The following is a 15,157-nucleotide window of genomic DNA, read 5'->3' as shown; positions in this document are numbered from 1 at the left end:
TATATCGTTAGCAAAATTGCTTTATATAAGGAAAACGGCGAGAGTCAATAACATGCAAATATCCCTTATGTTAGTCTAAGCACTTTTAAAGCAACTTCTTGACGAAGAAAATTTAAGCTTTGACAACGTTTAAAATGAAATTTCCTGTATCCTTCAAGTATTTAAATTATTTCCAATAATACCGTTTGCTTTAGATGTAACAAACTAAAGCTGAAAATTGTATGAACTAGTTGGAGCTACTGCTGGTTGAAATTATTTGTTATGTTTAACCACTTCTCTCTGTTTATATTCTTCTTCTGGTGCCACTTCTAAAAAGTTTCTCGGCAGAAGCGATGGCGTACGTTCCGCCACCACGACTTCTTCCTTCTACCAGCCCGTCTCTTGCCTTGAATTTGCCCGTCATTAAGCTGCAACAGGTCGTATCGATGATGACCCAAAACGTGTCCAAGATATGTCAACTTTCCGTATTTTTTTTTACAAAGCTTCCCTTGGCATTGCTTAGAGATGTAGGGTATCTCTCCATCTTCTACCGCATTTACCACGGAGAGTGTTCAGAGAAGTCGTTCGGATTAATACCTGCAACTGAGTTACATAATCGGACGTCAAGGCAAAATATAAATAAATAGTAGTTTTAAAAAGCTAAAAAAACACGCTTTTAAAGCACATCAAACTAAAAAGTGAAAAATAATTCCTAATTTAGGCTGAAAATGGTAATGTGTTGTTTAGTTTTTTTTAACTATTATTTATTTTTTATTTTTTAGTTTTTTTTTCGGATTATTGTATTGTCATCGATCTTTGACAGGTGCGCAAAGTTTGAATTAAATCTGTCCGTTAAAAGTGGGTCAAAATCGATTCCGAAGGAGTCGGTTACATACATACATACATACAGGTGAAGCTAATATAAAGCGTGTGAATACCTCGACGTCCGTCGCTCCACAACTGAGTGTTTCTGAAAGTAGTTTTAGGCCCTTCAAGAAAAGAGCGTACCAAGATTTAAAAGGCCTCTATCATTGAAAGTGTCCACGGGCGTGTCACGTAACATAACCCTCCACAGAAACCTCCTGCCCTGCTCCTGTCCAAAAAATATGCCAGTATTTATACGATTAATTTAATAACCTACTTTAAAAAACCGAAGGAAGAGTTTATCAATTTTATGTGCATAATATATTATATATTAGGTTGGGGAAAAAGTCTTTTTCATTTTACTATGTATGAACTTGTAATAAAATCTCTTTGGCTATACTATATGTATTTGCCTGTTTTTGTTATCACTGAAAGTTGAGATTTTAAAGAAGATAATTCCAAATTCATATTAGGATAATGTGTGATTTTTATTTATTGGCGTGATAACGTCTTTAAAATCGTTTTAGTCGGGTGACATGTTCAGAAACTTGTGTCACACCAAAACCTCACGAGCGCGATCGCAGGTATTACGAGAGAGAGACGGACCGATCTCCCGTCTCATCTCGAGCGCTGCCAGTCATTCCGTGAATGTATGAAGAAAAATGTATATCATAGTCGAATAAGTAAACTTGTCATTTTACACCCGAAATTTATCTTCAAAAGTGTGAATAAAACGATAGATGTAATTTAAAATTTGAAAAAATTGTTATCTTCATTAATTCCTTACTTCCCAAAAACTTATATCACCAATAAGACGTTATCACGTAAACATCTCGATCGTAAACCTACTTTACAAACAACCAATATTTTTTTTGTCAAGATAAGTGAATCTAATGAAGAAATTCGATACATTTCAAAATTTTACTACAAAAAAGGTTTTACCACGCAAGCTGCGAAAAAAATTTGCGATGTTTATGGACCTAGTGCAGTGTCTGTGAGAGTAGCACAAATTTGGTTTAAGCTTTTTCAATTTTTTTCGTTTATTGTTCTTAATAAATATAATTCGCTAACTGTCTCGCGAACAAGCGTGTCATTTTTCTCGAGGGAATGAGAATTGAGAATAATGGTAGAAAAGTAGGGCTTAGCTGATAGAATGGACGACTCGGATTATTGCGCATCCACGCTGGAGATTACACCTCGGGCTACATTTAAGTGTGAGTTATGATCGCCTTGCTCAATCTCGTCTATGAGAAAATAGTATTTCTGCGACGCTCTTGGACTAGTAATGGTGATATGAATTTAAAAATATTCGATAGATGTTATCGGAGAATTTACTGTATGATTATGTTGATTAGAAATAGTTCGAATCTGCGGCTATTTCTGACTGTAAGTTTTTCGTTTTAATAAAAATATTTCTTGTTGTTGTTTCATGATTTTAACTTTGAGAGCAGTAAAATATATTTAAAAATAGTCAAAGCATCTCAATAAGAAGCAGTTTCGACATAAAACAAAGCAACATTTTCAACTTAATATAAATATCAAATATTATGTTTTGCAGATTAAAATAATGTAAAGACTATGTGGAACCAGCAGCCCACTGAAGTATTTCTAAACCAATTCGTCTAAGGGTATTTTAAGATAAGATCCTAAAAGGCCGGCAACGCACTAGCGAGTCTTCTGGTGGTGTGTACATGTATCACTTAACATCAAGTAAGCCTGATGCCCATTTGGCCCCTGTTCCATAAAAAAAGGCCAATTTCAACTCAGAATATTGTGTTAATAAATAAATTAAGAGGTAAAGAAATGTAAACACTAGACAATCTCTATGTATTCTAAATTTAAAAGTCCATAAATCCTTATTCTAAACACTGGCCGATAAAAAAAAACAAAAACTACAGATTACAACTAAAATATGACATTTGATTTCCCCTGCACCTCGTTAGTAGAGTTTAATGCGCCGCCCGTAGCGTTGCTCATTTTATTATGCTAACGGGCTGTTGTAATATTTCGTGTAGCGACACCGGTGCATGGTGACATGTTGCATATTAAAACAAAGGCGACACGTTGATATATGTCAAATTGTTTTGATGCACTTTTAATTGTTAAAATATTCATGCAATTATTGTATGGCCGAGTCTCTATGGGACAAATGCGTTTCCGGAAAGCGTTAAATAATGACAAAACAGGACAACTCATAAATAAATAAATCATTTATTTGCAAGAAAGTGGGCGTCCATAAATTACGTGAGGTGTTTAAGGGGGTCGAGTCAAATCTCATTTAATCTTACGTTGGAGAGAGGGGGGGTCTCAGCAAATATCACGCAATTTTTTTTCTAATTAAAAAAAAATTAAGAAAACGGTTGACCCTAAAGGCCATCTCTGCAACTTCCCGCTAACTCCATACCTAAACGCTCAACATTTCACTTATTTTGTTTTAGTCGTAAATAAAAGCACGAAGCAATTTTTTTTTTCTTTTTACAATAACAATCCAACGCATTACGTAAGAAACCCACATTTTGAAAAATCTCACGTGAGATTGGGGGATGGGGGAGGGGGTTGAATAAAATCTCACGACATCTCACCAGGGGGGGTGGGAGGTACAGAAAATTTAAAAAAACACCTCACGTAATTTATGGACGCCCCCAAAGTGGTACATTTAGGCAAATGTCATATTAATCTAAAAGCTAATCTCACGGTTCATGAATTACAATGCAATACAAAATAATAAGTACGATGTAATACATGAATTACAAAAGTCATGATAGTGCTTTAAAAGTGTTTAAATCAAAAACTATCGATTTTTATACGGTTTTCACGAATATACTGTTATTGTAAAATGATGGACATAGGAAGTTGATTAATTTTTTAAAGGCAATGTGCCTTTATAGCTTGGGCGAGTATTTTGACCATAAGTTTAAAAACAATTATAATTAACTGATATGATTATGATGACTTTATGTTAATCTATATATATAAAAAGAAAATGGTGTTCGTTTGAGGCTCTTTCACGCTTAAACCACTGATCGTATCGACATGAAACTACCACCATTCGATGCGAAATTTTTCCTAGATGGTTTATGGCTATTTATTTTAATTCCAACGTTCCTTCATTTTTTTATTGCTGTTTTACTTTTATGAAAATTTATGCATACGGACTTCCTAGAACGTGAAAACGTCAACATCTGTCAAAAACTCGATTTACGAAATATTTCAATTTTCTTAGCGGGAAGTTAAAAAGAAATAATAAAAATATGAAAAAAAATAAAATAATGAAACATAAAATTTATTTTAATTCGTCCAGCAAAGCGGGCGCGAAACGGCTAGTTATCTTATAATTTGACATTATGAAAACTAATGACATTTGCGTGCGTTAATTATAAAAATTATAATTAATCGATCTAAATGTACCACTTTATTTGCAAATCAACGATTTATTATTTATTCAGATCGATTAAAATCATACACGAAAATAAATACAAACTGCAAGCTTGAATGAAATAAGAAATCAAATTAACTTAAAAAAACGGTACAAAATATGATTTTCACCCTAAACGGGCGATCGTTGATAGAATCGTCAATAGGGATTGAGAAAAAACAATTCAAAGGGATCACGATGCAACATTTGAAAAACAATATCTCCGATGTCTCAGTCTATCGCCCCGGAGTCAATGGCGGGCTTTGCAAAAGTGTCACGTAATATGTAAATCGTTTAGGTCGCGTTGTGTCCCGACTGTCAAAAGAAACGTCAGATACATCTTGGAACGATTTTGACAATGTACTAAAACGATCGAACGAAATGAAGTTTTTGTTGTTCTATAGAATGAAAGTAACAGAAACAATAGAATCTTAACCAGTTTAGGTACATTATAATAATTAAAATGTAATAAAACATTTAATCAATTTATATGTGTGACAATTTTGTGCATTATTATTATTATTTAAAACTTTAAATTTGTAAATCTATTAATCCAAGTTCTTCAATCATAACACGTATAAAAAAGTTTAAGGTTAGACACTAAATCTTGATTTCAAAGGTATTAACTTTATTTAATACCTTTGATACCGATGTACTTTATTTAATACCGATGGCTGGCCATGCGTCATGCTCGTGAACGGGTGCTGCTTGTGGTGACACAAAATAATCGTAATTGGTCACCCAATATGTTTAGTTATATTTATATTTATCAGAAGAACAAATTGTTTTCATGTAGCTGGTGACTATTTCAAATAAGAATGAAACTCCTGGCACGTTTTTTTATATAAAATTTTCTGAAAACGGCATTATTTTGCGTACCACATTTCGGGGACACCGGGACTCTTAATTGGAAAAGGGACAGTCCCGTTCAAAACTGGACTTCTGGTCAAGTTAGCCATACATCATCAACTAGTTCAACAATTTGTTAATAAATTTATTTATTTATTAGTAATTTTAAAGCTAACATATCTATATATATAAAAATGAAACCCGTTTTCCGTTGTCACGACATAACATGAAAACGGTTTGACCGATTTGTCTGATTTTTTTTTATAATATACCTTGAAGTACGAAGATGGTTCTTACGGAGAAAAATTAAAAAAAATTGAGTGAAAAGTCTAAAAACAACACTTTTCTATATTCCCATACAAAATATTCGTAATAATACTTAAAAGTGAATTTGAACTTTAATACCATAGCATAAAGTTCAAGTGTTAGTGGAGGGGTTCCGGGAAGGTAAATTTTTATTTTTTGACATAATGTATTTGTTGTCTTATCAATTTTCTTTTTTTATCTTACTAGCTAGACCGGTGTCCCGAATAGCAGAATAAGTATTTTAAACAAATAAAGAATCGACTGTTAGGCGGTACGATGTTCGCCAGGCCAGCTAGAATATTATAAAACAAAACACTTAGACAATATACAAATCCAAAACAGATTACATAGATAAACAATATATAGGAAACATAAAACATAAGTACATTAATAGACAAAAAGAAAAAATTAAAAGTACACCGAAATTTAGCATTAAACAAACGACATTTAATAGTTAATATTTCAAAGAAAAAACTAAATTGTTTCTACTAAACAAAGTCAGTCTTCCCGCCTCTTCTGTTTGGTGAAGTGGAAAATATCATCATAATTAGTGTCATAGTTAGATAAAACCCGAAACATTGGCGAATTATGCAGGTAATTCGTGTTCGTACGAGGCATATAGAATATTTGTTAGTATTTTTTTATTTAACCAACAGCAAACTTTTTATAAGAAAAAAAACCAGTGGCATTACAACCTATTAAGGTCTGGGTTTTATTTCTCTTTCTCTCTCATTCATCTCCTTCTCTCTAGACAGTCAGTGTGTCTGTTCGACCGAACGTTAAATGCGCACAAAGAAAGAAAGTCCTTTAGTGCACAACCGGGGATCGAACCTACGACCTCAGGGATGAGAGTCTCACGCTGAAGCCACTAGGCCAACACTGCTCAAAGTTTATAAAAATATGTTACAAGAAATTCATTTAGACGAGACGACGTTAAACACATGTTGTCTTCAATTATTTAACCTTTGATATTAACATCATAACATTTTGGGCGCTTTAACATAATTGATAGTAATTACTGCGTTCGAGATGCCTTTGTAGATTACATTACAAATTTCAATGTTACGCAAATGTCTGACTAAAAGTTTGTATATCTTGCCAAAGCCGCGTACAAATTATTTGAAGAAGTCTAACTATGAGGGTGTGTAATTATTTTATCAATTACCGTCTTAAAGTCGTAATATTAGTGCGTTTAACCATTTCAAAATGTGGGGTTGAGGAGCCAAAGTTAATAGACTCTGGACTGGAGAGAATGGAAGAGCTTCGAAAAGGCATATCTAAAAATAGTAATGGCAATAAAACAGTAGTTACACGGGCAGAAGGCTCATCTGATGTGAAGTGATGCCCATGGACACTTACAGTGGCGGAAGGGTCGCAAGTGCGTTGCCGGCTTTATGCTTATTATTACGTGTCAAATAATAAGCATTTTTTAGAACAGGGGACAAACGAGCAGGTGGATCACCTTATGTGAAGGGATATGCCCATGGACACTCACATTGCCAGAAGGGTCGCAAGTGCGTTGCCGGCATTATGCTTATTATTATTACGTGGTCTAATTATAATAAGCATTATTTTTCTATAGAACAGGGGGCAAACCGGCAGGAGGCTCACCTGATGTGAAGTGAAGCCCATTGACACTCACATTCCCAGAAGGGTCGCAAGTGCGTTGCCGGCTTTATGCTAATAATTATTACGTGGTCTAATAATAAGCATTTTTTATAACAGGGGACAAACGAGCAGGTAGCTCACCTGATGTTAAATGATACCGGAAGACTCGCAAGACTCGGCCTTTGAGCGGCTTAATAAAGCTTATTCTTTGAGTAATAAGCTTTAATAAGTTCATATTCCAAATAGTACAATGGACTATTGTCCCTTGCATATTTGATTTAAGCTTTAAGGCTTGATTTAATTAACAACAATTCACAAGTGAACAATATCTTGTGAAAACTTGAAGAGCGACTTTGTTAAATTCAGTTCAAACTAGATTCAAATTGGCCAAGAAAAAGTACCGAAGTTAAAGCGAGTGTATTACGAAGCTCTCGAATGCATTTTCAGTGCTTTTGCTTAAACTTGTAAATATTAAGCGAAAACTCTAGCCAATTAAGCAACGGCCCTATTCGGAGTTTGGAGTGACTCGTTTGTTCCGCGAATAGAACAGCCTTCTGATTAAATGGGAAAATTTCTCGTGTGATTTCTTGAGATATTTCTGTAATATAAATAAAGGTTCTATTGACCAGATGCTATTATATTTGTTCGTTTAAACTTCGCTACCTTATACAAAAAATACATATAAAAAGGTTACATTAGTTATTAGGCTACGGGCAGCCTTATCGCTAACAAGCGATTTCTTCCAGGCAACCCTAGTATGGAACAATAAACATGAAACACCTACATAGGGTAATTTTTTGAATCTAGTCTGATGTAGATATTTTCGAATTTTAATAAGAATTAGTAAAAAAGGCAATTTTATTATAAAAACGCAAAATAAATTATAACTCTACAGGGGTTGAGCTTAGAGACCTCCCGTAGAACAATAATTTTTTCCAGCTGATGACCTCATCTATCCCCTATTTGCTTTTGATCCACGACTTTTTGGCCACCCTGTATACATATATACTTATAATTTAATAATGTGCCATAAGATACAGTGTTTTAACATTGAAATAATAAGCTAGACCCAAAGCTAACTTCAGGGTGTCGGTTTTTTGTGACGGTGTGCGCGCGCATCGTAAAAATTTACTCTTATCATTTTTCCCTAAAAGCCAAAAAAATTGTATAACTTCAAACTTTTTGAATTCAGAACGACGCATCAAATGTATGAACGCGACCATCGATAACACGGCTGTAAACAATAGCAGGATATAAAGTTAGGTTGTGGCTATGTTCCCGTGTCACGACTAACACAAATAGCTCAATTAACCGGCACCGCTGTACCGGGAACATCGCCGACAACAAATGGACGACTCCGCTCCGTGCATGTTGTATCGCATTTCTCTACGCTTCTGTTTTGTTTATGAGCTACATATTAATAGTGCTTTCAGTGCATTCAGACGTAATGGACAAAGAGAATTTATTCAGGAGAAAAATATTTCAAACTTAGAACATTAAACTTTTGCGATTCTGCTTTTTGTAGTGGGATTATAAAATTCGTTGACATGTGTACACGTGTTGTGCGATTATTAAATTTGCTTTTAAAGGAAAAAGTCAAAAATCATTTATTCATGTAGGTAACACAATGTATACTTATGAACGTCAAAAAAAGAAATATACAATAAATGCTTCTAATTTTACATTTACTGCCAGTTCTCAAATCAAGGGCGTAGAACGGAAGAGAAGAATAGGCAATAAACTCACCACCACTTTTTTTTAATCGCCAAGTTTTTTTGTTTTACATAAAGTTTGTAAGGAGCTGCAACCATTACACCATGTTCCACGTGACATCTTAAGTTATCAATAATAATAAAATAAATTAAAAAGAAAGATTGCTTCAGTCATAGAGGAACATAATATCGTGAGGAGACGTTATGCCATGGCATGTCTTAATCTTTATCAAGCTCAAGTCTGTTCGTGTGAGGAGTAGAGCCGTCATCTCTGGGCCGGTGCTGCCAAAATATGTCATCTGGGTGTCTTGTCATTGTAAGGAGGGCTACTGAATTATAGACGACAATTCAATCGTTGGATCTTTTAAGCCTTGACCATCGCCGTTCAGTTGCCTGCCTTTCAGTCTTGACACAACCTGATTCCGTCATTCCTATGAAACAAAGCTTGTCTGGACGATGGAGTTTATCACCTTCATTGTTGGCAACCCCAGGTGCACGATTTGGATCGTCGTTACTTGTAAAAACGAAAAGGAGTGAAACCCCTTCCATCTTCTATAGATCGGGTCATTATTGTCGAAACTATTTTCATCCTGCAGAAGAGGGCTATTCGTGCAATCTATAATTTAAAATGTAGGGTTTCTCTTAGAGATAAATTCAAGGAAATTAATATACTTACCTTTCCCTCGCAATATATTTATGAAAATATTATGTATGTATACAAAAATAGTGATAAGTTGACTAGAATAGAACATACGCACAATGTTAATACACGGAACAAACGCAGGCTGCAATTTCCCCGTACTAGACTATCCAAAGTTAGTAATTCTTTTTTGGGGAAAGGGATACTCTTCTTTAATAAAATCCCAGAGGCTCTTTTATCTCTGCCTTTCAATAAATTTAAGAAATGTATTAAAGAAAAGCTGTGTAAAAAGGCTTACTATAAAGTCAACGATTATCTAGTTGATAAAAGGGCCTGGGACTAGTGCTAGACAGGCTACCTCTAATAAATTTGCGATATTTGTTTTAAAATAAGTGTTATTTGATGATTTGATATTTTAAAAGAGTACCGAGAGTTTTTTACGCCGGCTTTTTCTCTCGGCCTACACCCTCTGTCTTCTTTGCCGATGAGTAGGGATGCCTACAAATTGAAATTTAATGACGTGGAATAAGTGATACATGTATCTTATGTTCCATAATAAACATATTTTATTTTTTTATTTTATTTTTATTATGGGTTAATTTCAGCGGCGATTAAATAGACATCTCCTGGACAGGCGTGCTCTCCAATAGGCCGCATCTCATCTCAATCACTTAACATCAGGTGGGATTGTGACAAAACGTCTGTCCAGTTCGGTATTAAAAAAAGGGCGTGCGTATAAAGTACACTTATCAAAAGTAAACTTCTATGGCAAGCTAATTTTTAAGTCTTGTTCATATTTATACAAATGTAAAACTTTAGATTTCCGAGACTTAGAAAGAGGGAAAAAGGAAGATATGTTAGAAATTTAATTATCATTAAAATATTAAAAGTGTCGAAAATTAATACAAATTATAAATTTTTTTTTTTTAATTTATTTCTTCGATATTAAAAACACGTGGTATTTAATGGTAGGGGAGCCCACGATGCTAAATGGAGATTTACTCGAGCGTCGTAGAGACCTATTGGGATGCAAAGCTTAGATAAAAAGAAGAAAAAAATGTTATATGATAAATTCCTTTTCATCGGTGGGGGAAGCGGCTATAGATAGTTAAATATGTAAAAAAAAACTGTTGCATGGACATCCTCGAGCGCGTCAGATATTGATAGCATCTATGCCCTACGTATTTTTAATAATGTACGTATGTTAATCTGATCGTTTGCATGATGCGGGTGGTTGTATTTAAGGGTTGAAAATTAAAAAAAAAAATTTTTTATCGAGCGCGTCAGATTTTCTAAGGGAGTGTTAAGTGCACCAAAAAAAAGCTCTCATTCACTAATCTGACGATTTCGATGGGACGCAAACCCACAGCCATTTTCTTAATTTGCAAAAAAAATCGCAATTTTGAAATACTCAAGCGCGTCAGATTAAGATATATGTGGTTCATCTTTATGTTCTAAACGTACTGTCTCATAATCTGACGATTATCTAGAGGGATTCGCCTGATCTGACAAAAAAAAAATAGAAAAACGGTTCACCTAAAGGGCCATCCCTGCAACTTCCCGCTAATTCCATTCCTGGGCGCTTAAAATTGATATTTTGAGCTCGCTGATTTCAAAGAAATAACATTTCTATGCATTTGAGCTCGAAAGTCTGATAGAAGTTTCATAGAACACTATTTTTGGAATTTTCAAACCGCAATAACTTTTGAATGGATCAAGCAACTTTCACGCGGTTGGCGGCATTCAACGCAGTTTTATCATCCTCATAAGTCATTTTGCAATTTTAATTGATCGAACCACAAATTTCGGAGTAATCCCGAAAAAACACTTTTTCGGGTTTCTTTCGTGTACGATATCTCTCGAACGAATCAACCGCTTTTGACCAGCTTGGTGGCGATCGACGTGGTTTTTCAAGCTCAAAGGCGGATTAGTTTTTGAAGTTGATCGATAAAGAAACCACTTTAAAAAAAATATTTCTTATTTTTTTAAGATTTTTCAAAATTTCTCAAAATCTATCGGTCCGAATCGGTTCAAATTCACAGGAAATGTAATTTTGAGGGAAATATTTAGAACGCCGTTTAGTAGATTCCGATCGGTTTAAGGAAATGTAGGCATCACGCAGCTGCACGCATTTAACTTTATCGACGAATTTTTGTTATTTCGGCTTGCGGAAATCGTCAGATTATATATTTTTCATTATTCTTGAATTATTTCCTTCAAAATAAAAAAAAAATTAGCTACGCTCGAGAATGTCGAGATGACGTTTTTTTTTTACAACTTTGTTGCCCTCCCCTTTTTTTCCGTCACTCTCAAATTGTCAGATTAGTGGAATATACACTTTTTAGGATGTAATTAACTCACCCTACCTTAATCTGACGCGCTCGGGAATTTCTGATGGTCAATTTTTTTTTACTAAACTGATCCTGTCTCCTTCACGTGCGGCCTTATATATGGGCCTCATATTTTGTGGAGGTACTTAAGCGGGTACAAGGTATCTCCCTATATATTAATCTGCCGCGCTTTAGTAAATCCCGAAATCCCCTCTTGGGCTCCCCTACCATAAATTAAGAATTCGTCATTTGATATTTCAATAAATTATTTTGCAAAAAATATAAATAAAAAAACATAAATTCTCTTTTTAAAAAGAGAATTTATGAAATATTTCTTCGACAAAAACTCTGCACATCTTCGTGACGCTAATATTACTATTATTGCGTTTCATCCATGAAAATTTTACCCTATATAAATTGTATTATATTTCTGCGTACAACGAAGTGTTAATAAATAAATAAATAAATGTATTTACAATTATTTTATAAGTTATTAGACAACGGTTCTAATCCATTTTGTCTGTTATATAGTTAAAGAATATTTAAACCAAAGAAACCGGATATACTCTTGGATAATCTTGAGCGATTTATTGAGGTAGACAATAATTTCTGCTTACCCAGTCAGGAGTAAATTCTGAGTGAAAAAGTAAAATTTGTTTCGTTGCTTCCCGTACGGCTCCCCCGGGCGCAACATAATTCGAGGGCTTAACAAACAGCCGGGCTAACGTGTGAGCTTCCAGAGAACATCATCAGGTTTCTGTATTATACGGAATTTTTATACAAATTTGTTTTTGGGATATATACGCCAATTTACGAGGACACCGCAAATCAAATTCCAAATTCGAATTTCAAAAATTGTACAATATACACTGTGTTCGTTTTGCTCATAGTTGTGTTACTTAAAATAATACAGAAAAATGAATAAAATAAAAGAAAAAAGCCTTTTTATTTCTTGCAAAAGAACAAAGTAAACTTAATATGTACTGTTATATATATACTATCTGATCCGGCAAACGTCGTTTTGCCATGTTAATAAAAAATAGGGGTTGATCAGAGGGGTGAAAATTAGGGGTTGTATGTATTTTTAATGCTATATAATAATTTTTTTTTTCTAAAAACTAATAAATAATAATTTAGGGGTGGACTACCCTTAACATTTAGGGGGATGAAAAATAGATGTTGTCCGATTCTCAGACATACCCAATATGCACACAAAATTTCATGAGAATCGGTCAAGCCGTTTTGGACGAGTTTAACTACAAAGACCGCGACACGAGAATTTTATATATTAGATATTTTTAAGAAAATAAATTACACAATTTTTTTTATATACATATATACACTACATATAACTTTAAACACACAATGTGCCACTGCCTTGCAAGCTATTAAACGTTTACTTTATTAAGTTTTATTATTAACTAGCGGACCCGACAGACGTTGTTCTGTCTTAACTATAGATAGATATAGATATACTTTTTTTTTTTTTTATCACACGAATTGACCGAATATTGATTTCAAATTGGTATAATTAATTAAAAAATATTTCAGAAACAAAGTGTTTATTATTCTAATACTTTATGTTATACAACATTCTTTGTTTGTTTTTCTGGCTCGCGTATTATTATATTATCAATATAATAACACCGATCGAAGCATTTATTTTAAACGATATTCATTTTCTTACATCCTCTTTGACGATATTTGCAGCACGCATTCTGTCAATGTTATGTCAAACGCCTTATGTAGTGACAACGGAAAACGGGTTTCATTTTTATATATCTTATTAATGTATATTAAAAATTGCATCAGATTAATAAAGAATTCTTATTAAATCTTGGACGAAGATGTTGCAGTTATATACTGCTTGAAACTTGTTGTTAATTTAGTCCAAACTTCGATAGTTTTCCGCCTGATTTCGGATTGTTGCAAATTTAACGTGGAGTCAAAGCGAGCTGCCTCGATCGCAAAGGCACTAAATTAGATACCAGTTAGAAACTGTTCACTGACTGAGAATTATTTACTAATAAAAGTATTATTTGGAGTTGCAAAATAATACTAGGTTTTGGTGCCAATTCAATTCCCGGAAAAACATTAACAATTTGTTATAGATATTCGTTTCTCATTTATAAAGAAAATCTATAGTTGCAATATTTGTGTATATGTGAGCAACATCTAATAATTTAGTTATATGCTGCATTGTTTTTGATAACACCCTGCGACTATTTTATTTTAGTGTAGTAGTTTTTTTCTCTTCACATACTAAATCAATGTATACAAAATATTGTTAAAAACTATTTTAAAGGAGAAAGTGTGGAGTTTCTTGCCCATTATTCTTCATATGAAACTTTTGGAAGGGAAGTCGCCCCTTTCTTGTCCTTTTTATTTTCAGAGACATTGTTTCTTTAATATAAAAATATTTAAAAAGCATTGACTTGTAACTTTGACTTTTAAAAGTGCCTTTTAAATAGGCCTTATTGAAATAAATGATTCGATTTAACTTTGACAATTCAGTTAAACGCATCCTGTCCTGTTTACTTATAAAGAATATTTATGATTAAAACTAAACAAGGTCATTTGACATGGGGCTGTTTTTGTCCTTCATGCCAAAGTGGCATAGCTTCCTCCCATTCCTGGTCTTCCGGGAGTCAAACCTGGACGTTTACGGAAAGAGTGAAGTCAAAGCTGCAGTGATGTAACTATACCATCTGGGGCCCGTGGCAAATCTTCTTTTGTGGCAATTCTTTTATCAGTAAAAATCGTCCGTACTCAGTTTAATTTTAATAAATTTCGAGATTTTCAGCGTACTCAATTACACGTTGTATATGTCCGACTAATGGCCATAGGCCATCTTATTCGAGAGGGAATGGTCTGTAGTCCCCACGCTAGCCCAATGCGTATTGGAGACTTCACATTCATCCATACAACATAATAACTCATGGGCAGGGGCCCTCTTGGGTCGGGGGCCCGTGGCATTTTGCCAGCCTATTGTAACGCCATTGCAAAGCTGACTAGTAATGACAGAGAAATAGAACGGATTCCTAAGAATCAAAAACTTATAAAGTGACCAAATCAGGACCAAAACTAAGATCTCAGACGCGCTAACCCAGGCCTTACAACTGAAATGGAAATGGGCAGGCCATATTGTAGGGTGTAAAGACAAAAGATGGACCGCCGAAGTTGGAGGGGACCTCAAGAAAAAGAAACATCGACGACATCATAAAGGTTTCTGGGGAGAAAAGAATGGAGAGAGAAAAGAACAGATCCAAATGGAATGAAGGAGGTTTTTATCCAAAAGGGGTCCATACTGCAGAATACACGTAGTAATGCAAATGACAATAACTAACGTAGACTAAGTGTAGAGTAACAAAACTAACACCCATCTGGATTTGTACTTCTTATTCTATGGAATAAAAGTGGCTTTATCATTATTATTACTAGCTGCCCCCGCGAA

The sequence above is a fragment of the Pieris napi genome, chromosome 23 (genome assembly GCF_905475465.1).
Source record: "Pieris napi chromosome 23, ilPieNapi1.2, whole genome shotgun sequence".
Classification (NCBI taxonomy): Eukaryota; Metazoa; Arthropoda; class Insecta; order Lepidoptera; family Pieridae; genus Pieris; species Pieris napi.
The sequence above is the reverse complement of the archived record's forward strand: the minus strand, read 5'-3'. Positions refer to the sequence as shown.